Genomic DNA, 24648 nt, shown 5'->3' with positions numbered 1-24648 from the left:
GACCTCAGATATAAAATATAGACCTCCACAAGTCTGGTTCATCCTTGGGAGCAATTTCCAAACGCCTGAAGGTACCACGTTCATCAATAACAAAAAATAGTACGCAAGTATAAACACCATGGGACCACGCAGCCTTCATACCGCTCAGGAAAGAGACGTGTTCTGTCTCCTAGAGATGAACGTACTTTTGTGCGAAAAGTGCAAATCAATCCCAGAAGAACAGCAAAGGACCTTGTGAAGATGCTGGAGGAAACAGGTACAAAAGTATCTATATCCACAGTCAAATGAGTCCTATGTCAACAGAACCTGAAATGCCGCTCAGCAAGGAAGAAGCTACTGCTCCAACCCGCCATAAAATTGCCAGACTACAGTTTGGGGACAAAGATCCTACTTTTTGGAGAAATGTCCTCTGGTCTAATGAAACAAAAATAGAACTGTTTGGCCATGATGACCATTGTTATGTTTGGAGGAAACCAAACAATTTGAAATGGTATATATGTGCGATAACCTACTAAATTCACAAAACTGGTAACCCCGTTTTGTAATCTCTGCAACGGCAGACGTCATCAGCGTCTCCATAATTGAAGAAATTTGTGCCTGGAAAGACCCGTTTGTGGACATTTCGGCAGTTCTGACGAGCGCTCAATACACGGAAATCTCACCATTGCTGAATGGTCAACGTTGATCAACATCTGGTAGAAAAGATTCAACTCAATGCTACGGTTCAAACATGTACCTTTTGCTCCAATGGATTTTTCATGTCCCTTCGATAGCTCAGTTGGTAGAGCGGAGGACTGTAGAAGGCTTAATGCTGAAATCCTTAGGTCGCTGGTTCAAATCCGGCTCGAAGGACGAACATTTTTCTGCCTCATCAATGCGCCCCAAACACTATTTTTACCTGTTGTTCGCACATCCCCCTATAGAGAATAAAATGTGCATTTCACGTTTCCTATAAGAATAGTCTAGGTGTACGAATCCAATCATACAGAAGAATTCAAAACACTTCAAGTTTATCCACAATTCACCACATTCAATAGCTCAGTTGGTATAGCAGAGGACCGTAGAACACTGAATGCTGAAATCCGACTTGAGGAGGACCCTTTTCCTACCTCATAAAGGCACCTATAAGATATACATTTGCCTGTTGTTCGCACATTCCCTATAGAGAATAAAACGTGCATTTCCAGTTTCCTAATTAAGAAAGAATCCAAGTTAACTCAGAAAATAGTAAAGAACAATTCAGAACAACAAGTTCCCTGAAGTCATTTTTCCCAAAATTGTTTACAGACAGATTATATCACTTCTAGTTCACTGTATAACAAATCCAGTGGGTCAGAAGTTTACATACACTAAATTGAATGTGCCTTTAAACAGCTTGGAAATATCCCGAAAATGATGTCATGGCTTTAGAAGCTTCTGATAGGCTAATTGACATCATTTGAGTCAATTGGAGGTGTACCTGTAGATGTATTTCATGGCCTACCTTCAAACTCAGTGCCTCTTTGCTTGACATCATGGGAAAATCAAAAGAAATCAGCCAAGACCTCAGAAATAAAATATAGACCTCCACAAGTCTGGTTCATCCTTGGGAGCAATTTCCAAACGCCTGAAGGTACCACGTTCATCAATAACAAAAAATAGTACGCAAGTATAAACACCATGGGACCACGCAGCCTTCATACCGCTCAGGAAAGAGACGTGTTCTGTCTCCTAGAGATGAACGTACTTTTGTGCGAAAAGTGCAAATCAATCCCAGAAGAACAGCAAAGGACCTTGTGAAGATGCTGGAGGAAACAGGTACAAAAGTATCTATATCCACAGTCAAACGAGTCCTATGTCAACAGAACCTGAAATGCCGCTCAGCAAGGAAGAAGCTACTGCTCCAACCCGCCATAAAATTGCCAGACTACAGTTTGGGGACAAAGATCCTACTTTTTGGAGAAATGTCCTCTGGTCTGATGAAACAAAAATAGAACTGTTTGGCCATGATGACCATTGTTATGTTTGGAGGAAACCAAACAATTTGAAATGGTATATATGTGCGATAACCTACTAAATTCACAAAACTGGTAACCCCGTTTTGTAGTCTCTGCAACGGCAGACGTCATCAGCGTCTCCATAATTGAAGAAAGTTGTGCCTGGAAAGACCCGTTTGTGGACATTTCGGCAGTTCTGACGAGCGCTCAATACACGGAAATCTCACCATTGCTGAATGGTCAACGTTGATCAACATCTGGTAGAAAAGATTCAACTCAATGCTACGGTTCAAACATGTACCTTTTGCTCCAATGGATTTTTCGTGTCCCTTCGATAGCTCAGTTGGTAGAGCGGAGGACTGTAGAATGCTTTATGCTGAAATCCTTAGGTCGCTGGTTCAAATCTGGCTCGAAGGACGAACATTTTTCTGCCTCATCAATGCGCCCCAAACACAATTTTTACCTGTTGTTCGCACATCCCCCTATAGAGAATAAAATGTGCATTTCACGTTTCCTATAAGAATAGTCTAGGTGTACGAATCCAATCATACAGAAGAATTCAAAACACTTCAAGTTTATCCACAATTCACCACATTCAATAGCTCAGTTGGTATAGCAGAGGACCGTAGAACACTAAATGCTGAAATCCGACTTGAGGAGGACCCTTTTCCTACCTCATAAATGCACCTATAAGATATACATTTGCCTGTTGTTCGCACATTCCCTATAGAGAATAAAACGTGCATTTCCAGTTTCCTAATTAAGAAAGAATCCAAGTTAACTCAGAAAATAGTAAAGAACAATTCAGAACAACAAGTTCCCTGAAGTCATTTTTCCCAAAATTGTTTACAGACAGATTATATCACTTCTAGTTCACTGTATAACAAATCCAGTGGGTCAGAAGTTTACATACACTAAATTGAATGTGCCTTTAAACAGCTTGGAAATATCCCGAAAATGATGTCATGGCTTTAGAAGCTTCTGATAGGCTAATTGACATCATTTGAGTCAATTGGAGGTGTACCTGTAGATGTATTTCATGGCCTACCTTCAAACTCAGTGCCTCTTTGCTTGACATCATGGGAAAATCAAAAGAAATCAGCCAAGACCTCAGAAATAAAATATAGACCTCCACAAGTCTGGTTCATCCTTGGGAGCAATTTCCAAACGCCTGAAGGTACCACGTTCATCAATAACAAAAAATAGTACGCAAGTATAAACACCATGGGACCACGCAGCCTTCATACCGCTCAGGAAAGAGACGTGTTCTGTCTCCTAGAGATGAACGTACTTTTGTGCGAAAAGTGCAAATCAATCCCAGAAGAACAGCAAAGGACCTTGTGAAGATGCTGGAGGAAACAGGTACAAAAGTATCTATATCCACAGTCAAACGAGTCCTATGTCAACAGAACCTGAAATGCCGCTCAGCAAGGAAGAAGCTACTGCTCCAACCCGCCATAAAATTGCCAGACTACAGTTTGGGGACAAAGATCCTACTTTTTGGAGAAATGTCCTCTGGTCTGATGAAACAAAAATAGAACTGTTTGGCCATGATGACCATTGTTATGTTTGGAGGAAACCAAACAATTTGAAATGGTATATATGTGCGATAACCTACTAAATTCACAAAACTGGTAACCCCGTTTTGTAGTCTCTGCAACGGCAGACGTCATCAGCGTCTCCATAATTGAAGAAAGTTGTGCCTGGAAAGACCCGTTTGTGGACATTTCGGCAGTTCTGACGAGCGCTCAATACACGGAAATCTCACCATTGCTGAATGGTCAACGTTGATCAACATCTGGTAGAAAAGATTCAACTCAATGCTACGGTTCAAACATGTACCTTTTGCTCCAATGGATTTTTCGTGTCCCTTCGATAGCTCAGTTGGTAGAGCGGAGGACTGTAGAATGCTTTATGCTGAAATCCTTAGGTCGCTGGTTCAAATCTGGCTCGAAGGACGAACATTTTTCTGCCTCATCAATGCGCCCCAAACACAATTTTTACCTGTTGTTCGCACATCCCCCTATAGAGAATAAAATGTGCATTTCACGTTTCCTATAAGAATAGTCTAGGTGTACGAATCCAATCATACAGAAGAATTCAAAACACTTCAAGTTTATCCACAATTCACCACATTCAATAGCTCAGTTGGTATAGCAGAGGACCGTAGAACACTAAATGCTGAAATCCGACTTGAGGAGGACCCTTTTCCTACCTCATAAATGCACCTATAAGATATACATTTGCCTGTTGTTCGCACATTCCCTATAGAGAATAAAACGTGCATTTCCAGTTTCCTAATTAAGAAAGAATCCAAGTTAACTCAGAAAATAGTAAAGAACAATTCAGAACACCAAGTTCCCTGAAGTCATTTTTCCCAAAATTGTTTACAGACAGATTATATCACTTCTAGTTCACTGTATAACAAATCCAGTGGGTCAGAAGTTTACATACACTAAATTGAATGTGCCTTTAAACAGCTTGGAAATATCCCGAAAATGATGTCATGGCTTTAGAAGCTTCTGATAGGCTAATTGACGTCATTTGAGTCAATTGGAGGTGTACCTGTAGATGTATTTCATGGCCTACCTTCAAACTCAGTGCCTCTTTGCTTGACATCATGGGAAAATTAAAAGAAATCAGCCAAGACCTCAGAAATAAAATATAGACCTCCACAAGTCTGGTTCATCCTTGGGAGCAATTTCCAAACGCCTGAAGGTACCACGTTCATCAATAACAAAAAATAGTACGCAAGTATAAACACCATGGGACCACGCAGCCTTCATACCGCTCAGGAAAGAGACGTGTTCTGTCTCCTAGAGATGAACGTACTTTTGTGCGAAAAGTGCAAATCAATCCCAGAAGAACAGCAAAGGACCTTGTGAAGATGCTGGAGGAAACAGGTACAAAAGTATCTATATCCACAGTCAAACGAGTCCTATGTCAACAGAACCTGAAATGCCGCTCAGCAAGGAAGAAGCTACTGCTCCAACCCGCCATAAAATTGCCAGACTACAGTTTGGGGACAAAGATCCTACTTTTTGGAGAAATGTCCTCTGGTCTGATGAAACAAAAATAGAACTGTTTGGCCATGATGACCATTGTTATGTTTGGAGGAAACCAAACAATTTGAAATGGTATATATGTGCGATAACCTACTAAATTCACAAAACAGGTAACCCCGTTTTGTAATCTCTGCAACGGCAGACGTCATCAGCGTCTCCATAATTGAAGAAAGTTGTGCCTGGAAAGACCCGTTTGTGGACATTTCGGCAGTTCTGACGAGCGCTCAATACACGGAAATCTCACCATTGCTGAATGGTCAACGTTGATCAACATCTGGTAGAAAAGATTCAACTCAATGCTACGGTTCAAACATGTACCTTTTGCTCCAATGGATTTTTCGTGTCCCTTCGATAGCTCAGTTGGTAGAGCGGAGGACTGTAGAATGCTTTATGCTGAAATCCTTAGGTCGCTGGTTCAAATCTGGCTCGAAGGACGAACATTTTTCTGCCTCATCAATGCGCCCCAAACACTATTTTTACCTGTTGTTCGCACATCCCCCTATAGAGAATAAAATGTGCATTTCACGTTTCCTATAAGAATAGTCTAGGTGTACGAATCCAATCATACAGAAGAATTCAAAACACTTCAAGTTTATCCACAATTCACCACATTCAATAGCTCAGTTGGTATAGCAGAGGACCGTAGAACACTAAATGCTGAAATCCGACTTGAGGAGGACCCTTTTCCTACCTCATAAATGCACCTATAAGATATACATTTGCCTGTTGTTCGCACATTCCCTATAGAGAATAAAACGTGCATTTCCAGTTTCCTAATTAAGAAAGAATCCAAGTTAACTCAGAAAATAGTAAAGAACAATTCAGAACACCAAGTTCCCTGAAGTCATTTTTCCCAAAATTGTTTACAGACAGATTATATCACTTCTAGTTCACTGTATAACAAATCCAGTGGGTCAGAAGTTTACATACACTAAATTGGCTGTGCCTTTAAACAGCTTGGAAATATCCCGAAAATGATGTAATGGCTTTAGAAGCTTCTGATAGGCTAATTGACATCATTTGAGTCAATTGGAGGTGTACCTGTAGATGTATTTCATGGCCCACCTTCAAACTCAGTGCCTCTTTGCTTGACATCATGGGAAAATCAAAAGAAATCAGCCAAGAACTCAGAAATAAAATATAGACCTCCACAAGTCTGGTTCATCCTTGGGAGCAATTTCCAAACGCCTGAAGGTACCACGTTCATCAATAACAAAAAATAGTACGCAAGTATAAACACCATGGGACCACGCAGCCTTCATACCGCTCAGGAAAGAGACGTGTTCTGTCTCCTAGAGATGAACGTACTTTTGTGCGAAAAGTGCAAATCAATCCCAGAAGAACAGCAAAGGACCTTGTGAAGATGCTGGAGGAAACAGGTACAAAAGTATCTATATCCACAGTCAAACGAGTCCTATGTCAACAGAACCTGAAATGCCGCTCAGCAAGGAAGAAGCTACTGCTCCAACCCGCCATAAAATTGCCAGACTACAGTTTGGGGACAAAGATCCTACTTTTTGGAGAAATGTCCTCTGGTCTGATGAAACAAAAATAGAACTGTTTGGCCATGATGACCATTGTTATGTTTGGAGGAAACCAAACAATTTGAAATGGTATATATGTGCGATAACCTACTAAATTCACAAAACTGGTAACCCCGTTTTGTAATCTCTGCAACGGCAGACGTCATCAGCGTCTCCATAATTGAAGAAAGTTGTGCCTGGAAAGACCCGTTTGTGGACATTTCGTCAGTTCTGACGAGCGCTCAATACACGGAAATCTCACCATTGCTGAATGGTCAACGTTGATCAACATCTGGTAGAAAAGATTCAACTCAATGCTACGGTTCAAACATGTACCTTTTGCTCCAATGGATTTTTCATGTCCCTTCGATAGCTCAGTTGGTAGAGCGGAGGACTGTAGAATGCTTAATGCTGAAATCCTTAGGTCGCTGGTTCAAATCCGTCTCGAAGGACGAACATTTTTCTGCCTCATCAATGCGCCCCAAACACTATTTTTACCTGTTGTTCGCACATCCCCCTATAGAGAATAAAATGTGCATTTCACGTTTCCTATAAGAATAGTCTAGGTGTACGAATCCAATCATACAGAATAATTCAAAACACTTCAAGTTTATCCACAATTCACCACATTCAATAGCTCAGTTGGTATAGCAGAGGACCGTAGAACACTGAATGCTGAAATCCGACTTGAGGAGGACCCTTTTCCTACCTCATAAATGCACCTATAATATATACATTTGCCTGTTGTTCGCACATTCCCTATAGAGAATAAAATGTGCATTTCCAGTTTCCTAATTAAGAAAGAATCCAAGTTAACTCAGAAAATAGTAAAGAACAATTCAGAACAACAAGTTCCCTGAAGTCATTTTTCCCAAAATTGTTTACAGACAGATTATATCACTTCTAGTTCACTGTATAACAAATCCAGTGGGTCAGAAGTTTACATACACTAAATTGGCTGTGCCTTTAAACAGCTTGGAAATATCCCGAAAATGATGTAATGGCTTTAGAAGCTTCTGATAGGCTAATTGACATCATTTGAGTCAATTGGAGGTGTACCTGTAGATGTATTTCATGGCCCACCTTCAAACTCAGTGCCTCTTTGCTTGACATCATGGGAAAATCAAAAGAAATCAGCCAAGAACTCAGAAATAAAATATAGACCTCCACAAGTCTGGTTCATCCTTGGGAGCAATTTCCAAACGCCTGAAGGTACCACGTTCATCAATAACAAAAAATAGTACGCAAGTATAAACACCATGGGACCACGCAGCCTTCATACCGCTCAGGAAAGAGACGTGTTCTGTCTCCTAGAGATGAACGTACTTTTGTGCGAAAAGTGCAAATCAATCCCAGAAGAACAGCAAAGGACCTTGTGAAGATGCTGGAGGAAACAGGTACAAAAGTATCTATATCCACAGTCAAACGAGTCCTATGTCAACAGAACCTGAAATGCCGCTCAGCAAGGAAGAAGCTACTGCTCCAACCCGCCATAAAATTGCCAGACTACAGTTTGGGGACAAAGATCCTACTTTTTGGAGAAATGTCCTCTGGTCTGATGAAACAAAAATAGAACTGTTTGGCCATGATGACCATTGTTATGTTTGGAGGAAACCAAACAATTTGAAATGGTATATATGTGCGATAACCTACTAAATTCACAAAACTGGTAACCCCGTTTTGTAATCTCTGCAACGGCAGACGTCATCAGCGTCTCCATAATTGAAGAAAGTTGTGCCTGGAAAGACCCGTTTGTGGACATTTCGTCAGTTCTGACGAGCGCTCAATACACGGAAATCTCACCATTGCTGAATGGTCAACGTTGATCAACATCTGGTAGAAAAGATTCAACTCAATGCTACGGTTCAAACATGTACCTTTTGCTCCAATGGATTTTTCATGTCCCTTCGATAGCTCAGTTGGTAGAGCGGAGGACTGTAGAATGCTTAATGCTGAAATCCTTAGGTCGCTGGTTCAAATCCGTCTCGAAGGACGAACATTTTTCTGCCTCATCAATGCGCCCCAAACACTATTTTTACCTGTTGTTCGCACATCCCCCTATAGAGAATAAAATGTGCATTTCACGTTTCCTATAAGAATAGTCTAGGTGTACGAATCCAATCATACAGAATAATTCAAAACACTTCAAGTTTATCCACAATTCACCACATTCAATAGCTCAGTTGGTATAGCAGAGGACCGTAGAACACTGAATGCTGAAATCCGACTTGAGGAGGACCCTTTTCCTACCTCATAAATGCACCTATAATATATACATTTGCCTGTTGTTCGCACATTCCCTATAGAGAATAAAATGTGCATTTCCAGTTTCCTAATTAAGAAAGAATCCAAGTTAACTCAGAAAATAGTAAAGAACAATTCAGAACAACAAGTTCCCTGAAGTCATTTTTCCCAAAATTGTTTACAGACAGATTATATCACTTCTAGTTCACTGTATAACAAATCCAGTGGGTCAGAAGTTTACATACACTAAATTGAATGTGCCTTTAAACAGCTTGGAAATATCCCGAAAATGATGTCATGGCTTTAGAAGCTTCTGATAGGCTAATTGACATCATTTGAGTCAATTGGAGGTGTACCTGTAGATGTATTTCATGGCCTACCTTCAAACTCAGTGCCTCTTTGCTTGACATCATGGGAAAATCAAAAGAAATCAGCCAAGAACTCAGAAATAAAATATAGACCTCCACAAGTCTGGTTCATCCTTGGGAGCAATTTCCAAACGCCTGAAGGTACCACGTTCATCAATAACAAAAAATAGTACGCAAGTATAAACACCATGGGACCACGCAGCCTTCATACCGCTCAGGAAAGAGACGTGTTCTGTCTCCTAGAGATGAACGTACTTTTGTGCGAAAAGTGCAAATCAATCCCAGAAGAACAGCAAAGGACCTTGTGAAGATGCTGGAGGAAACAGGTACAAAAGTATCTATATCCACAGTCAAACGAGTCCTATGTCAACAGAACCTGAAATGCCGCTCAGCAAGGAAGAAGCTACTGCTCCAACCCGCCATAAAATTGCCAGACTACAGTTTGGGGACAAAGATCCTACTTTTTGGAGAAATGTCCTCTGGTCTGATGAAACAAAAATAGAACTGTTTGGCCATGATGACCATTGTTATGTTTGGAGGAAACCAAACAATTTGAAATGGTATATATGTGCGATAACCTACTAAATTCACAAAACTGGTAACCCCGTTTTGTAATCTCTGCAACGGCAGACGTCATCAGCGTCTCCATAATTGAAGAAAGTTGTGCCTGGAAAGACCCGTTTGTGGACATTTCGTCAGTTCTGACGAGCGCTCAATACACGGAAATCTCACCATTGGTGAATGGTCAACGTTGATCAACATCTGGTAGAAAAGATTCAACTCAATGCTACGGTTCAAACATGTACCTTTTGCTCCAATGGATTTTTCATGTCCCTTCGATAGCTCAGTTGGTAGAGCGGAGGACTGTAGAATGCTTAATGCTGAAATCCTTAGGTCGCTGGTTCAAATCCGTCTCGAAGGACGAACATTTTTCTGCCTCATCAATGCGCCCCAAACACTATTTTTACCTGTTGTTCGCACATCCCCCTATAGAGAATAAAATGTGCATTTCACGTTTCCTATAAGAATAGTCTAGGTGTACGAATCCAATCATACAGAATAATTCAAAACACTTCAAGTTTATCCACAATTCACCACATTCAATAGCTCAGTTGGTATAGCAGAGGACCGTAGAACACTGAATGCTGAAATCCGACTTGAGGAGGACCCTTTTCCTACCTCATAAATGCACCTATAATATATACATTTGCCTGTTGTTCGCACATTCCCTATAGAGAATAAAATGTGCATTTCCAGTTTCCTAATTAAGAAAGAATCCAAGTTAACTCAGAAAATAGTAAAGAACAATTCAGAACAACAAGTTCCCTGAAGTCATTTTTCCCAAAATTGTTTACAGACAGATTATATCACTTCTAGTTCACTGTATAACAAATCCAGTGGGTCAGAAGTTTACATACACTAAATTGAATGTGCCTTTAAACAGCTTGGAAATATCCCAAAAATGATGTCATGGCTTTAGAAGCTTCTGATAGGCTAATTGACATCATTTGAGTCAATTGGAGGTGTACCTGTAGATGTATTTCATGGCCTACCTTCAAACTCAGTGCCTCTTTGCTTGACATCATGGGAAAATCAAAAGAAATCAGCCAAGACCTCAGAAATAAAATGTAGACCTCCACAAGTCTGGTTCATCCTTGGGAGCAATTTCCAAACGCCTGAAGGTACCACGTTCATCAATAACAAAAAATAGTACGCAAGTATAAACACCATGGGACCACGCAGCCTTCATACCGCTCAGGAAAGAGACGTGTTCTGTCTCCTAGAGATGAACGTACTTTTGTGCGAAAAGTGCAAATCAATCCCAGAAGAACAGCAAAGGACCTTGTGAAGATGCTGGAGGAAACAGGTACAAAAGTATCTATATCCACAGTCAAACGAGTCCTATGTCAACAGAACCTGAAATGCCGCTCAGCAAGGAAGAAGCTACTGCTCCAACCCGCCATAAAATTGCCAGACTACAGTTTGGGGACAAAGATCCTACTTTTTGGAGAAATGTCCTCTGGTCTGATGAAACAAAAATAGAACTGTTTGGCCATGATGACCATTGTTATGTTTGGAGGAAACCAAACAATTTGAAATGGTATATATGTGCGATAACCTACTAAATTCACAAAACTGGTAACCCCGTTTTGTAATCTCTGCAACGGCAGACGTCATCAACGTCTCCATAATTGAAGAAAGTTGTGCCTGGAAAGACCCGTTTGTGGACATTTCGGCAGTTCTGACGAGCGCTCAATACACGGAAATCTCACCATTGCTGAATGGTCAACGTTGATCAACATCTGGTAGAAAAGATTCAACTCAATGCTACGGTTCAAACATGTACCTTTTGCTCCAATGGATTTTTCATGTCCCTTCGATAGCTCAGTTGGTAGAGCGGAGGACTGTAGAATGCTTAATGCTGAAATCCTTTGGTCGCTAGTTCAAATCCGGCTCGAAGGACGAACATTTTTCTGCCTCATCAATGCGCCCCAAACACTATTTTTACCTGTTGTTCGCACATCCCCCTATAGAGAATAAAATGTGCATTTCACGTTTCCTATAAGAATAGTCTAGGTGTACGAATCCAATCATACAGAAGAATTCAAAACACTTCAAGTTTATCCACAATTCACCACATTCAATAGCTCAGTTGGTATAGCAGAGGACCGTAGAACACTGAATGCTGAAATCCGACTTGAGGAGGACCCTTTTCCTACCTCATAAATGCACCTATAATATATACATTTGCCTGTTGTTCGCACATTCCCTATAGAGAATAAAACGTGCATTTCCAGTTTCCTAATTAAGAAAGAATCCAAGTTAACTCAGAAAATAGTGAAGAACAATTCAGAACAACAAGTTCCCTGAAGTCAATTTTCCCAAAATTGTTTACAGACAGATTATATCACTTCTAGTTCACTGTATAACAAATCCAGTGGGTCAGAAGTTTACATACACTAAATTGAATGTGCCTTTAAACAGCTTGGAAATATCCCGAAAATGATGTCATGGCTTTAGAAGCTTCTGATAGGCTAATTGACATCATTTGAGTCAATTGGAGGTGTACCTGTAGATATATTTCATGGCCTACCTTCAAACTCAGTGCCTCTTTGCTTGACATCATGGGAAAATCAAAAGAAATCAGCCAAGACCTCAGAAATAAAATGTAGACCTCCACAAGTCTGGTTCATCCTTGGGAGCAATTTCCAAACGCCTGAAGGTACCACGTTCATCAATAACAAAAAATAGTACGAAAGTATAAACACCATGGGGCCACGCAGCCTTCATACCTCTCAGGAAAGAGACGTGTTCTGTCTCCTAGAGATGAACGTACTTTTGTGCGAAAAGTGCAAATCAATCCCAGAAGAACAGCAAAGGACCTTGTGAAGATGCTGGAGGAAACAGGTACAAAAGTATCTATATCCACAGTCAAACGAGTCCTATGTCAACAGAACCTGAAATGCCGCTCAGCAAGGAAGAAGCTACTGCTCCAACCCGCCATAAAAATGCCAGACTACAGTTTGGGGACAAAGATCCTACTTTTTGGAGAAATGTCCTCTGGTCTGATGAAACAAAAATAGAACTGTTTGGCCATGATGACCATTGTTATGTTTGGAGGAAACCAAACAATTTGAAATGGTATATATGTGCGATAACCTACTAAATTCACAAAACTGGGAACCCCGTTTTGTAATCTCTGCAACGGCAGACGTCATCAGCGTCTCCATAATTGAAGAAAGTTGTGCCTGGAAAGACCCGTTTGTGGACATTTCGGCAGTTCTGACGAGCGCTCAATACACGGAAATCTCACCATTGCTGAATGGTCAACGTTGATCAACATCTGGTAGAAAAGATTCAACTCAATGCTACGGTTCAAACATGTACCTTTTGCTCCAATGGATTTTTCATGTCCCTTCGATATCTCAGTTGGTAGAGCGGAGGACTGTAGAATGCTTAATGCTGAAATCCTTAGGTCGCTGGTTCAAATCCGGCTCGAAGGACGAACATTTTTCTGCCTCATCAATGCGCCCCAAACACTATTTTTACCTGTTGTTCGCACATCCCCCTATAGAGAATAAAATGTGCATTTCACGTTTCCTATAAGAATAGTCTAGGTGTACGAATCCAATCATACAGAAGAATTCAAAACACTTCAAGTTTATCCACAATTCACCACATTCAATAGCTCAGTTGGTATAGCAGAGGACCGTAGAACACTGAATGCTGAAATCCGACTTGAGGAGGACCCTTTTCCTACCTCATAAATGCACCTATAAGATATACATTTGCCTGTTGTTCGCACATTCCCTATAGAGAATAAAACGTGCATTTCCAGTTTCCTAATTAAGAAAGAATCCAAGTTAACTCAGAAAATAGTAAAGAACAATTCAGAACACCAAGTTCCCTGAAGTCATTTTTCCCAAAATTGTTTACAGACAGATTATATCACTTCTAGTTCACTGTATAACAAATCCAGTGGGTCAGAAGTTTACATACACTAAATTGGCTGTGCCTTTAAACAGCTTGGAAATATCCCGAAAATGATGTCATGGCTTTAGAAGCTTCTGATAGGCTAATTGACATCATTTGAGTCAATTGGAGGTGTACCTGTAGATGTATTTCATGGCCTACCTTCAAACTCAGTGCCTCTTTGCTTGACATCATGGGAAAATCAAAAGAAATCAGCCAAGACCTCAGAAATAAAATGTAGACCTCCACAAGTCTGGTTCATCCTTGGGAGCAATTTCCAAACGCCTGAAGGTACCACGTTCATCAATAACAAAAAATAGTACGCAAGTATAAACACCATGGGGCCACGCAGCCTTCATACCTCTCAGGAAAGAGACGTGTTCTGTCTCCTAGAGATGAACGTACTTTTGTGCGAAAAGTGCAAATCAATCCCAGAAGAACAGCAAAGGACCTTGTGAAGATGCTGGAGGAAACAGGTACAAGAGTATCTATATCCACAGTCAAACGAGTCCTATGTCAACAGAACCTGAAATGCCGCTCAGCAAGGAAGAAGCTACTGATCCAACCCGCCATCAAAATGCCAGACTACAGTTTGGGGACAAAGATCCTACTTTTTGGAGAAATGTCCTCTGGTCTGATGAAACAAAAATAGAACTGTTTGGCCATGATGACCATTGTTATGTTTGGAGGAAACCAAATAATTTGAAATGGTATATATGTGCGATAACCTACTAAATTCACAAAACTGGTAACCCCGTTTTGTAATCTCTGCAACGGCAGACGTCATCAGCGTCTCCATAATTGAAGAAAGTTGTGCCTGGAAAGACCCGTATGTGGACATTTCGGCAGTTCTGACGAGCGCTCAATACACGGAAATCTCACCATTGCTGAATGGTCAACGTTGATCAACATCTGGTAGAAAAGATTCAACTCAATGCTACGGTTCAAACATGTACCTTTTGCTCCTATGGTTTTTCCATGTCCCTTCGATAGCGCATTTGGTAGAGCGGAGGACTGTAGAACGCTAAATGCTGAAATCCTTAGGTCGATGGTTCAAGTCTGGCTCGAAGGACGAACATTTTTCTGCCTCATCAATGCGCCCCAAACACTATTTTTACCTGTTGTTCGCACATCCCCCATAGAGAATAAAATGTGCATTTCACGTTTCCTTAAAGAATAGTCTAGGTGTACGAATCCAATCATACAGAAGAATTCAAAACACTTCAAGTTTATCCACAATTCACCACATTCAATAGCTCAGTTGGTATAGGAGAGGACGGTAGAAAACTAAATGCTGAAATCCGACTTGAGGAGGACCCTTTTCCTACCTCATAAATGCACCTATAAGATATACATTTGCTTGTTGTTCGCACATTCCCTATAGAGAATAAAACGTGCATTTCCAGGTTCCTAATTAAGAAAGAATCCTAGTTAACTCAGAAAATAGTAAAGAACAATTCAGAACAACAAGTTCCCTGAAGTCATTTTTCCCAAAATTGTTTACAGACAGATTATATCACTTCTAGTTCACTGTATAACAAATCCAGTGGGTCAGAAGTTTACATACACTAAATTGGCTGTGCCTTTAAACAGCTTGGAAATATCCCGAAAATGATGTCATGGCTTTAGAAGCTTCTGATAGGCTAATTGACATCATTTGAGTCAATTGGAGGTGTACCTGTAGATGTATTTCATGGCCTACCTTCAAACTCAGTGCCTCTTTGCTTGACATCATGGGAAAATCAAAAGAAATCAGCCAAGACCTCAGAAATAAAATGTAGACCTCCACAAGTCTGGTTCATCCTTGGGAGCAATTTCCAAACGCCTGAAGGTACCACGTTCATCAATAACACAAAATAGTACGCAAGTATAAACACCATGGGGCCATGCAGCCTTCATACCTCTCAGGAAAGAGACGTGTTCTGTCTCCTAGAGATGAACGTACTTTTGTGCGAAAAGTGCAAATCAATCCCAGAAGAACAGCAAAGGACCTTGTGAAGATGCTGGAGGAAACAGGTACAAGAGTATCTATATCCACAGTCAAACGAGTCCTATGTCAACAGAACCTGAAATGCCGCTCAGCAAGGAAGAAGCTACTGCTCCAACCCGCCATAAAAATGCCAGACTACAGTTTGGGGACAAAGATCCTACTTTTTGGAGAAATGTCCTCTGGTCTGATGAAACAAAAATAGAACTGTTTGGCCATGATGACCATTGTTATGTTTGGAGGAAACCAAACAATTTGAAATGGTATATATGTGCGATAACCTACTAAATTCACAAAACGGGTAACCCCGTTTTGTAATCTCTGCAACGGCAGACGTCATCAGCGTCTCCATAATTAAAGAAAGTTGTGCCTGGAAAGACCCGTTTGTGGACATTTCGGCAGTTCTGACGAGCGCTCAATACACGGAAATCTCACCATTGCTGAATGGTCAACGTTGATCAACATCTGGTAGAAAAGATTCAAGTCAATGCTACGGTTGAAACATGTACCTTTTGCTCCAATGGTTTTTCCATGTCCCTTCGATAGCTCAGTTGGTAGAGCGGAGGACTGTAGAACGCTAAATGCTGAAATCCTTAGTTCGCTGGTTCAAATCCGGCTCGAAGGAGGATCATTTTTCTGCCTCATCAATGCGCCCCAAACACTATTTTTACCTGTTGTTCGCACATCCCCCTATAGAGAATAAAATGTGCATTTCACGTTTCCTTAAAGAATAGTCTAGGTGTACGAATCCAATCATACAGAAGAATTCAAAACACTTCAAGTTTATCCACAATTCACCACATTCAATAGCTCAGTTGGTATAGCAGAGGACCGTAGAACACTAAATGCTGAAATCCGACTTGAGGAGGACCCTTTTCCTACCTCATAAATGCACCTATAAGATATACATTTGCTTGTTGTTCGCACATTCCCTATAGAGAATAAAACGTGCATTTCCAGGTTCCTAATTAAGAAAGAATCCAAGTTAACTCAGAAAATAGTAAAGAACAATTCAGAACAACAAGTTCCCTGAAGTCATTTTTCCCAAAATTGTTTACAGACAGATTATATCACTTCTAGTTCACTGTATAACAAATCCAGTGGGTCAGAAGTTTACATACACTAAATTGGCTATGCCTTTAAACAGCTTGGAAATATCCCGAAAATGATGTCATGGCTTTAGAAGCTTCTGATAGGCTAATTGACATCATTTGAGTCAATTGGAGGTGTACCTGTAGATGTATTTCATGGCCTACCTTCAAACTCAGTGCCTCTTTGCTTGACATCATGGGAAAATCAAAAGAAATCAGCCAAGACCTCAGAAATAAAATGTAGACCTCCACAAGTCTGGTTCATCCTTGGGAGCAATTTCCAAACGCCTGAAGGTACCACGTTCATCAATAACAAAAAATAGTACGCAAGTATAAACACCATGGGGCCATGCAGCCTTCATACCTCTCAGGAAAGAGACGTGTTCTGTCTCCTAGAGATGAACGTACTTTTGTGCGAAAAGTGCAAATCAATCCCAGAAGAACAGCAAAGGACCTTGTGAAGATGCTGGAGGAAACAGGTACAAGAGTATCTATATCCACAGTCAAACGAGTCCTATGTCAACAGAACCTGAAATGCCGCTCAGCAAGGAAGAAGCTACTGCTCCAACCCGCCATAAAAATGCCAGACTACAGTTTGGGGACAAAGATCCTACTTTTTGGAGAAATGTCCTCTGGTCTGATGAAACAAAAATAGAACTGTTTGGCCATGATGACCATTGTTATGTTTGGAGGAAACCAAACAATTTGAAATGGTATATATGTGCGATAACCTACTAAATTCACAAAACGGGTAACCCCGTTTTGTAATCTCTGCAACGGCAGACGTCATCAGTGTCTCCATAATTAAAGAAAGTTGTGCCTGGAAAGACCCGTTTGTGGACATTTCGGCAGTTCTGACGGGCGCTCAATACACGGAAATCTCACCATTGCTGAATGGTCAACGTTGATCAACATCTGGTAGAAAAGATTCAAGTCAATGCTACGGTTGAAACATGTAACTTTTGCTCCTATGGTTTTTCCATGTCCCTTCGATAGCTCAGTTGGTAGAGCGGGGGACTGTAGAACGCTAAATGCTGAAATCCTTAGTTCGCTGGTTCAAATCCGGCTCGAAGGAGGAACATTTTTCTGCCTCATCAATGCGCCCCAAACACTATTTTTACCTGTTGTTCGCACATCCCCCTATAGAGAATAAAATGTGCATTTCACGTTTCCTTAAAGAATAGTCTAGGTGTACGAATCCAATTATACAGAAGAATTCAAAACACTTCAAGTTTATCCACAATTCACCACATTCAATAGCTCAGTTGGTATAGCAGAGGACCGTAGAACACTAAATGCTGAAATACGACTTGAGGAGGACCCTTTTCCAACCTCATAAATGCACCTATAAGATATACATTTGCCTGTTGTTCGCACATTCCCTATAGAGAATAAAACGTGCATTTCCAGTTTCCTAATTAAGAAAGAATCCAAGTTAACTCAGAAATAGTAAAGAACAATTCAGAACACCAAGTTCCCTGAAGTCATTTTTCCCAAAATTGTTTACAGACAGATTATATCACTTCTAGTTCGCTGTATAACAAATCCAGTGGGTCAGAAGTTTACATACACTAAATTGGCTGTGCCTTTAAACAGCTTGGAAATATCCCGAAAATGATGTCATGGCTTTAGAAGCTTCTGATAGGCTAATTGACATCATTTGAGTCAAATGGAGGTGTACCTGTAGATGTATTTCATGGCCTACCTTCAAACTCAGTGCCTCTTTGCTTGACATCATGGGAAAATCAAAAGAAATCAGCCAAGACCTCAGAAATAAAATATAGACCTCCACAAGTCTGGTTCATCCTTGGGAGCAATTTCCAAACGCCTGAAGGTACCACGTTCATCAATAACAAAAAATAGTACGCAAGTATAAACACCATGGGACCACGCAGCCTTCATACCGCTCAGGAAAGAGACGTGTTCTGTCTCCTAGAGATGAACGTACTTTTTTTGCGAAAAGTGCAAATCAATCCCAGAAGAACAGCAAAGGACCTTGTGAAGATGCTGGAGGAAACAGGTACAAAAGTATCTATATCCACAGTCAAACGAGTCCTATGTCAACAGAACCTGAAATGCCGCTCAGCAAGGAAGAAGCTACTGCTCCAACCCGCCATAAAATTGCCAGACTACAGTTTGGGGACAAAGATCCTACTTTTTGGAGAAATGTCCTCTGGTCTGATGAAACAAAAATAGAACTGTTTGGCCATGATGACCATTGTTATGTTTGGAGGAAACCAAACAATTTGAAATGGTATATATGTGCGATAACCTACTAAATTCACAAAACTGGTAACCCCGTTTTGTAATCTCTGCAACGGCAGACGTCATCAGCGTCTCCATAATTGAAGAAAGTTGTGCCTGGAAAGACCCGTTTGTGGACATTTCGGCAGTTCTGACGAGCGCTCAATACACGGAAATCTCACCATTGCTGAATGGTCAACGTTGATCAACATCTGGTAGAAAAGATTCAACTCAATGCTACGGTTCAAACATGTACCTTTTGCTCCAATGGATTTTTCATGTCCCTTCGATAGCTCAGTTGGTAGAGCGGAGGACTGTAGAATGCTTAATGCTGAAATCCTTAGGTCGCTGGTTCAAATCTGGCTCGAGGGACGAACATTTTTCTGCCTCATCAATGCGCCCCAAACACTATTTTTACCTGTTGTTCGCACATCCCCCTATAGAGAATAAAATGTGCATTTCACGTTTCCTTAAAGAATAGTCTAGGTGTACGAATCCAATCATACAGAAGAATTCAAAACACTTCAAGTTTATCCACAATTCACCACATTCAATAGCTCAGTTGGTATAGCAGAGGACCGTAGAACACTAAATGCTGAAATCCGACTTGAGGAGGACCCTTTTCCTACCTCATAAATGCACCTATAAGATATACATTTGCTTGTTGTTCGCACATTCCCTATAGAGAATAAAACGTGCATTTCCAGGTTCCTAATTAAGAAAGAATCCAAGTTAACTCAGAAAATAGTAAAGAACAATTCAGAACAACAAGTTCCCTGAAGTCATTTTTCCCAAAATTGTTTACAGACAGATTATATCACTTCTAGTTCACTGTATAACAAATCCAGTGGGTCAGAAGTTTACATACACTAAATTGGCTATGCCTTTAAACAGCTTGGAAATATCCCGAAAATGATGTCATGGCTTTAGAAGCTTCTGATAGGCTAATTGACATCATTTGAGTCAATTGGAGGTGTACCTGTAGATGTATTTCATGGCCTACCTTCAAACTCAGTGCCTCTTTGCTTGACATCATGGGAAAATCAAAAGAAATCAGCCAAGACCTCAGAAATAAAATGTAGACCTCCACAAGTCTGGTTCATCCTTGGGAGCAATTTCCAAACGCCTGAAGGTACCACGTTCATCAATAACAAAAAATAGTACGCAAGTATAAACACCATGGGGCCATGCAGCCTTCATACCTCTCAGGAAAGAGACGTGTTCTGTCTCCTAGAGATGAACGTACTTTTGTGCGAAAAGTGCAAATCAATCCCAGAAGAACAGCAAAGGACCTTGTGAAGATGCTGGAGGAAACAGGTACAAGAGTATCTATATCCACAGTCAAACGAGTCCTATGTCAACAGAACCTGAAATGCCGCTCAGCAAGGAAGAAGCTACTGCTCCAACCCGCCATAAAAATGCCAGACTACAGTTTGGGGACAAAGATCCTACTTTTTGGAGAAATGTCCTCTGGTCTGATGAAACAAAAATAGAACTGTTTGGCCATGATGACCATTGTTATGTTTGGAGGAAACCAAACAATTTGAAATGGTATATATGTGCGATAACCTACTAAATTCACAAAACGGGTAACCCCGTTTTGTAATCTCTGCAACGGCAGACGTCATCAGTGTCTCCATAATTAAAGAAAGTTGTGCCTGGAAAGACCCGTTTGTGGACATTTCGGCAGTTCTGACGGGCGCTCAATACACGGAAATCTCACCATTGCTGAATGGTCAACGTTGATCAACATCTGGTAGAAAAGATTCAAGTCAATGCTACGGTTGAAACATGTAACTTTTGCTTCTATGGTTTTTCCATGTCCCTTCGATAGCTCAGTTGGTAGAGCGGGGGACTGTAGAACGCTAAATGCTGAAATCCTTAGTTCGCTGGTTCAAATCCGGCTCGAAGGAGGAACATTTTTCTGCCTCATCAATGCGCCCCAAACACTATTTTTACCTGTTGTTCGCACATCCCCCTATAGAGAATAAAATGTGCATTTCACGTTTCCTATAAGAATAGTCTAGGTGTACGAATCCAATTATACAGAAGAATTCAAAACACTTCAAGTTTATCCACAATTCACCACATTCAATAGCTCAGTTGGTATAGCAGAGGACCGTAGAACACTAAATGCTGAAATACGACTTGAGGAGGACCCTTTTCCAACCTCATAAATGCACCTATAAGATATACATTTGCCTGTTGTTCGCACATTCCCTATAGAGAATAAAACGTGCATTTCCAGTTTCCTAATTAAGAAAGAATCCAAGTTAACTCAGAAATAGTAAAGAACAATTCAGAACACCAAGTTCCCTGAAGTCATTTTTCCCAAAATTGTTTACAGACAGATTATATCACTTCTAGTTCGCTGTATAACAAATCCAGTGGGTCAGAAGTTTACATACACTAAATTGGCTGTGCCTTTAAACAGCTTGGAAATATCCCGAAAATGATGTCATGGCTTTAGAAGCTTCTGATAGGCTAATTGACATCATTTGAGTCAAATGGAGGTGTACCTGTAGATGTATTTCATGGCCTACCTTCAAACTCAGTGCCTCTTTGCTTGACATCATGGGAAAATCAAAAGAAATCAGCCAAGACCTCAGAAATAAAATATAGACCTCCACAAGTCTGGTTCATCCTTGGGAGCAATTTCCAAACGCCTGAAGGTACCACGTTCATCAATAACAAAAAATAGTACGCAAGTATAAACACCATGGGACCACGCAGCCTTCATACCGCTCAGGAAAGAGACGTGTTCTGTCTCCTAGAGATGAACGTACTTTTTTTGCGAAAAGTGCAAATCAATCCCAGAAGAACAGCAAAGGACCTTGTGAAGATGCTGGAGGAAACAGGTACAAAAGTATCTATATCCACAGTCAAACGAGTCCTATGTCAACAGAACCTGAAATGCCGCTCAGCAAGGAAGAAGCTACTGCTCCAACCCGCCATAAAATTGCCAGACTACAGTTTGGGGACAAAGATCCTACTTTTTGGAGAAATGTCCTCTGGTCTGATGAAACAAAAATAGAACTGTTTGGCCATGATGACCATTGTTATGTTTGGAGGAAACCAAACAATTTGAAATGGTATATATGTGCGATAACCTACTAAATTCACAAAACTGGTAACCCCGTTTTGTAATCTCTGCAACGGCAGACGTCATCAGCGTCTCCATAATTGAAGAAAGTTGTGCCTGGAAAGACCCGTTTGTGGACATTTCGGCAGTTCTGACGAGCGCTCAATACACGGAAATCTCACCATTGCTGAATGGTCAACGTTGATCAACATCTGGTAGAAAAGATTCAACTCAATGCTACGGTTCAAACATGTACCTTTTGCTCCAATGGATTTTTCATGTCCCTTCGATAGCTCAGTTGGTAGAGCGGAGGACTGTAGAATGCTTAATGCTGAAATCCTTAGGTCGCTGGTTCAAATCTGGCTCGAGGGACGAACATTTTTCTGCCTCATCAATGCGCCCCAAACACTATTTTTACCTGTTGTTCGCACATCCCCCTATAGAGAATAAAATGTGCATTTCACGTTTCCTATAAGAATAGTCTAGGTGTACGAATCCAATCATACAGAAGAATTCAAAACACTTCAAGTTTATCTACAATTCACCACATTCAATAGCTCAGTTGGTATAGCAGAGTACCGTAGAACACTAAATGCTGAAATCCGACTTGAGGAGGACCCTTTTCCTAACTCATAAATGCACCTATAAGATATACATTTGCCTGTTGTTCGCACATTCCCTATAGAAAATAAAACATGCATTTCCAGTTTCCTAATTAAGAAAGAATCCAAGTTAACTCAGAAAATAGTAAAGAACAATTCAGAACACCAAGTTCCCTGAAGTCATTTTTCCCAAAATTGTTTACAGACAGATTATATCACTTCTAGTTCGCTGTATAACAAATCCAGTGGGTCAGAAGTTTACATACACTAAATTGGCTGTGCCTTTAAACAGCTTGGAAATATCCCGAAAATGATGTCATGGCTTTAGAAGCTTCTGATAGGCTAATTGACATCATTTGAGTCAAATGGAGGTGTACCTGTAGATGTATTTCATGGCCTACCTTCAAACTCAGTGCCTCTTTGCTTGACATCATGGGAAAATCAAAAGAAATCAGCCAAGACCTCAGAAATAAAATGTAGACCTCCACAAGTCTGGTTCATCCTTGGGAGCAATTTCCAAACGCCTGAAGGTACCACGTTCATCAATAACAAAAAATAGTACGCAAGTATAAACACCATGGGGCCACGCAGCCTTCATACCTCTCAGGAAAGAGACGTGTTCTGTCTCCTAGAGAGGAACGTACTTTTGTGCGAAAAGTGCAAATCAATCCCAGAAGAACAGCAAAGGACCTTGTGAAGATGCTGGAGGAAACAGGTACAAAAGTATCTATATCCACAGTCAAACGAGTCCTATGTCAACAGAACCTGAAATGCCGCTCAGCAAGGAAGAAGCTACTGCTCCAACCCGCCATAAAATTGCCAGACTACAGTTTGGGGACAAAGATCCTACTTTTTGGAGAAATGTCCTCTGGTCTGATGAAACAAAAATAGAACTGTTTGGCCATGATGACCATTGTTATGTTTGGAGGAAACCAAACAATTTGAAATGGTATATATGTGCGATAACCTACTAAATTCACAAAACTGGTAACCCCGTTTTGTAATCTCTGCAACGGCAGACGTCATCAGCGTCTCCATAATTGAAGAAAGTTGTGCCTGGAAAGACCCGTTTGTGGACATTTCGGCAGTTCTGACGAGCGCTCAATACACGGAAATCTCACCATTGCTGAATGGTCAACGTTGATCAACATCTGGTAGAAAAGATTCAACTCAATGCTACGGTTCAAACATGTACCTTTTGCTCCAATGGATTTTTCATGTCCCTTCGATAGCTCAGTTGGTAGAGCGGAGGACTGTAGAATGCTTAATGCTGAAATCCTTAGGTCGCTGGTTCAAATCTGGCTCGAGGGACGAACATTTTTCTGCCTCATCAATGCGCCCCAAACACTATTTTTACCTGTTGTTCGCACATCCCCCTATAGAGAATAAAATGTGCATTTCACGTTTCCTATAAGAATAGTCTAGGTGTACGAATCCAATCATACAGAAGAATTCAAAACACTTCAAGTTTATCTACAATTCACCACATTCAATAGCTCAGTTGGTATAGCAGAGTACCGTAGAACACTAAATGCTGAAATCCGACTTGAGGAGGACCCTTTTCCTAACTCATAAATGCACCTATAAGATATACATTTGCCTGTTGTTCGCACATTCCCTATAGAAAATAAAACATGCATTTCCAGTTTCCTAATTAAGAAAGAATCCAAGTTAACTCAGAAAATAGTAAAGAACAATTCAGAACACCAAGTTCCCTGAAGTCATTTTTCCCAAAATTGTTTACAGACAGATTATATCACTTCTAGTTCGCTGTATAACAAATCCAGTGGGTCAGAAGTTTACATACACTAAATTGGCTGTGCCTTTAAACAGCTTGGAAATATCCCGAAAATGATGTCATGGCTTTAGAAGCTTCTGATAGGCTAATTGACATCATTTGAGTCAAATGGAGGTGTACCTGTAGATGTATTTCATGGCCTACCTTCAAACTCAGTGCCTCTTTGCTTGACATCATGGGAAAATCAAAAGAAAT

At 40.7% G+C, this 24648-nt stretch overlaps 15 non-coding genes across 15 annotated transcripts; all 15 read left to right on the top strand.

Annotated features, from left to right (window-relative positions):
* Positions 1-763: 763 nt before the first annotated feature.
* Positions 764-852, top strand: trnay-gua (transfer RNA tyrosine (anticodon GUA)). Its single transcript is given in 2 exon segments — positions 764-800; positions 817-852. It is a non-coding gene; the product is annotated as a tRNA-Tyr (tRNA).
* A 1452-nt stretch (positions 853-2304) lies between these two features.
* Positions 2305-2393, top strand: trnay-gua (transfer RNA tyrosine (anticodon GUA)). The gene is given in 2 exon segments: positions 2305-2341; positions 2358-2393. It is a non-coding gene; the product is annotated as a tRNA-Tyr (tRNA).
* Positions 2394-3845: 1452 nt separating this feature from the next.
* On the top strand, positions 3846-3934 carry trnay-gua (transfer RNA tyrosine (anticodon GUA)). The gene is given in 2 exon segments: positions 3846-3882; positions 3899-3934. It is a non-coding gene; the product is annotated as a tRNA-Tyr (tRNA).
* A 1452-nt stretch (positions 3935-5386) lies between these two features.
* trnay-gua (transfer RNA tyrosine (anticodon GUA)) lies at positions 5387-5475 on the top strand. Its single transcript is given in 2 exon segments — positions 5387-5423; positions 5440-5475. It is a non-coding gene; the product is annotated as a tRNA-Tyr (tRNA).
* A 1452-nt stretch (positions 5476-6927) lies between these two features.
* trnay-gua (transfer RNA tyrosine (anticodon GUA)) lies at positions 6928-7016 on the top strand. Its single transcript is given in 2 exon segments — positions 6928-6964; positions 6981-7016. It is a non-coding gene; the product is annotated as a tRNA-Tyr (tRNA).
* A 1452-nt stretch (positions 7017-8468) lies between these two features.
* trnay-gua (transfer RNA tyrosine (anticodon GUA)) lies at positions 8469-8557 on the top strand. The gene is given in 2 exon segments: positions 8469-8505; positions 8522-8557. It is a non-coding gene; the product is annotated as a tRNA-Tyr (tRNA).
* A 1452-nt stretch (positions 8558-10009) lies between these two features.
* Positions 10010-10098, top strand: trnay-gua (transfer RNA tyrosine (anticodon GUA)). The gene is given in 2 exon segments: positions 10010-10046; positions 10063-10098. It is a non-coding gene; the product is annotated as a tRNA-Tyr (tRNA).
* A 1452-nt stretch (positions 10099-11550) lies between these two features.
* Positions 11551-11639, top strand: trnay-gua (transfer RNA tyrosine (anticodon GUA)). The gene is given in 2 exon segments: positions 11551-11587; positions 11604-11639. It is a non-coding gene; the product is annotated as a tRNA-Tyr (tRNA).
* A 1452-nt stretch (positions 11640-13091) lies between these two features.
* trnay-gua (transfer RNA tyrosine (anticodon GUA)) lies at positions 13092-13180 on the top strand. Its single transcript is given in 2 exon segments — positions 13092-13128; positions 13145-13180. It is a non-coding gene; the product is annotated as a tRNA-Tyr (tRNA).
* Positions 13181-16172: 2992 nt separating this feature from the next.
* Positions 16173-16261, top strand: trnay-gua (transfer RNA tyrosine (anticodon GUA)). The gene is given in 2 exon segments: positions 16173-16209; positions 16226-16261. It is a non-coding gene; the product is annotated as a tRNA-Tyr (tRNA).
* Positions 16262-17713: 1452 nt separating this feature from the next.
* Positions 17714-17802, top strand: trnay-gua (transfer RNA tyrosine (anticodon GUA)). The gene is given in 2 exon segments: positions 17714-17750; positions 17767-17802. It is a non-coding gene; the product is annotated as a tRNA-Tyr (tRNA).
* A 1452-nt stretch (positions 17803-19254) lies between these two features.
* Positions 19255-19343, top strand: trnay-gua (transfer RNA tyrosine (anticodon GUA)). Its single transcript is given in 2 exon segments — positions 19255-19291; positions 19308-19343. It is a non-coding gene; the product is annotated as a tRNA-Tyr (tRNA).
* Positions 19344-20795: 1452 nt separating this feature from the next.
* trnay-gua (transfer RNA tyrosine (anticodon GUA)) lies at positions 20796-20884 on the top strand. The gene is given in 2 exon segments: positions 20796-20832; positions 20849-20884. It is a non-coding gene; the product is annotated as a tRNA-Tyr (tRNA).
* A 1452-nt stretch (positions 20885-22336) lies between these two features.
* trnay-gua (transfer RNA tyrosine (anticodon GUA)) lies at positions 22337-22425 on the top strand. The gene is given in 2 exon segments: positions 22337-22373; positions 22390-22425. It is a non-coding gene; the product is annotated as a tRNA-Tyr (tRNA).
* A 1452-nt stretch (positions 22426-23877) lies between these two features.
* On the top strand, positions 23878-23966 carry trnay-gua (transfer RNA tyrosine (anticodon GUA)). Its single transcript is given in 2 exon segments — positions 23878-23914; positions 23931-23966. It is a non-coding gene; the product is annotated as a tRNA-Tyr (tRNA).
* Positions 23967-24648: the final 682 nt, after the last annotated feature.

Source organism: Salvelinus fontinalis, unplaced genomic scaffold (genome assembly GCF_029448725.1).
Source record: "Salvelinus fontinalis isolate EN_2023a unplaced genomic scaffold, ASM2944872v1 scaffold_1382, whole genome shotgun sequence".
NCBI lineage: Eukaryota > Metazoa > Chordata > Actinopteri > Salmoniformes > Salmonidae > Salvelinus > Salvelinus fontinalis.
Note: the sequence above shows the minus strand (reverse complement) of the source record. Positions and strands in the feature narration are given on the sequence as shown.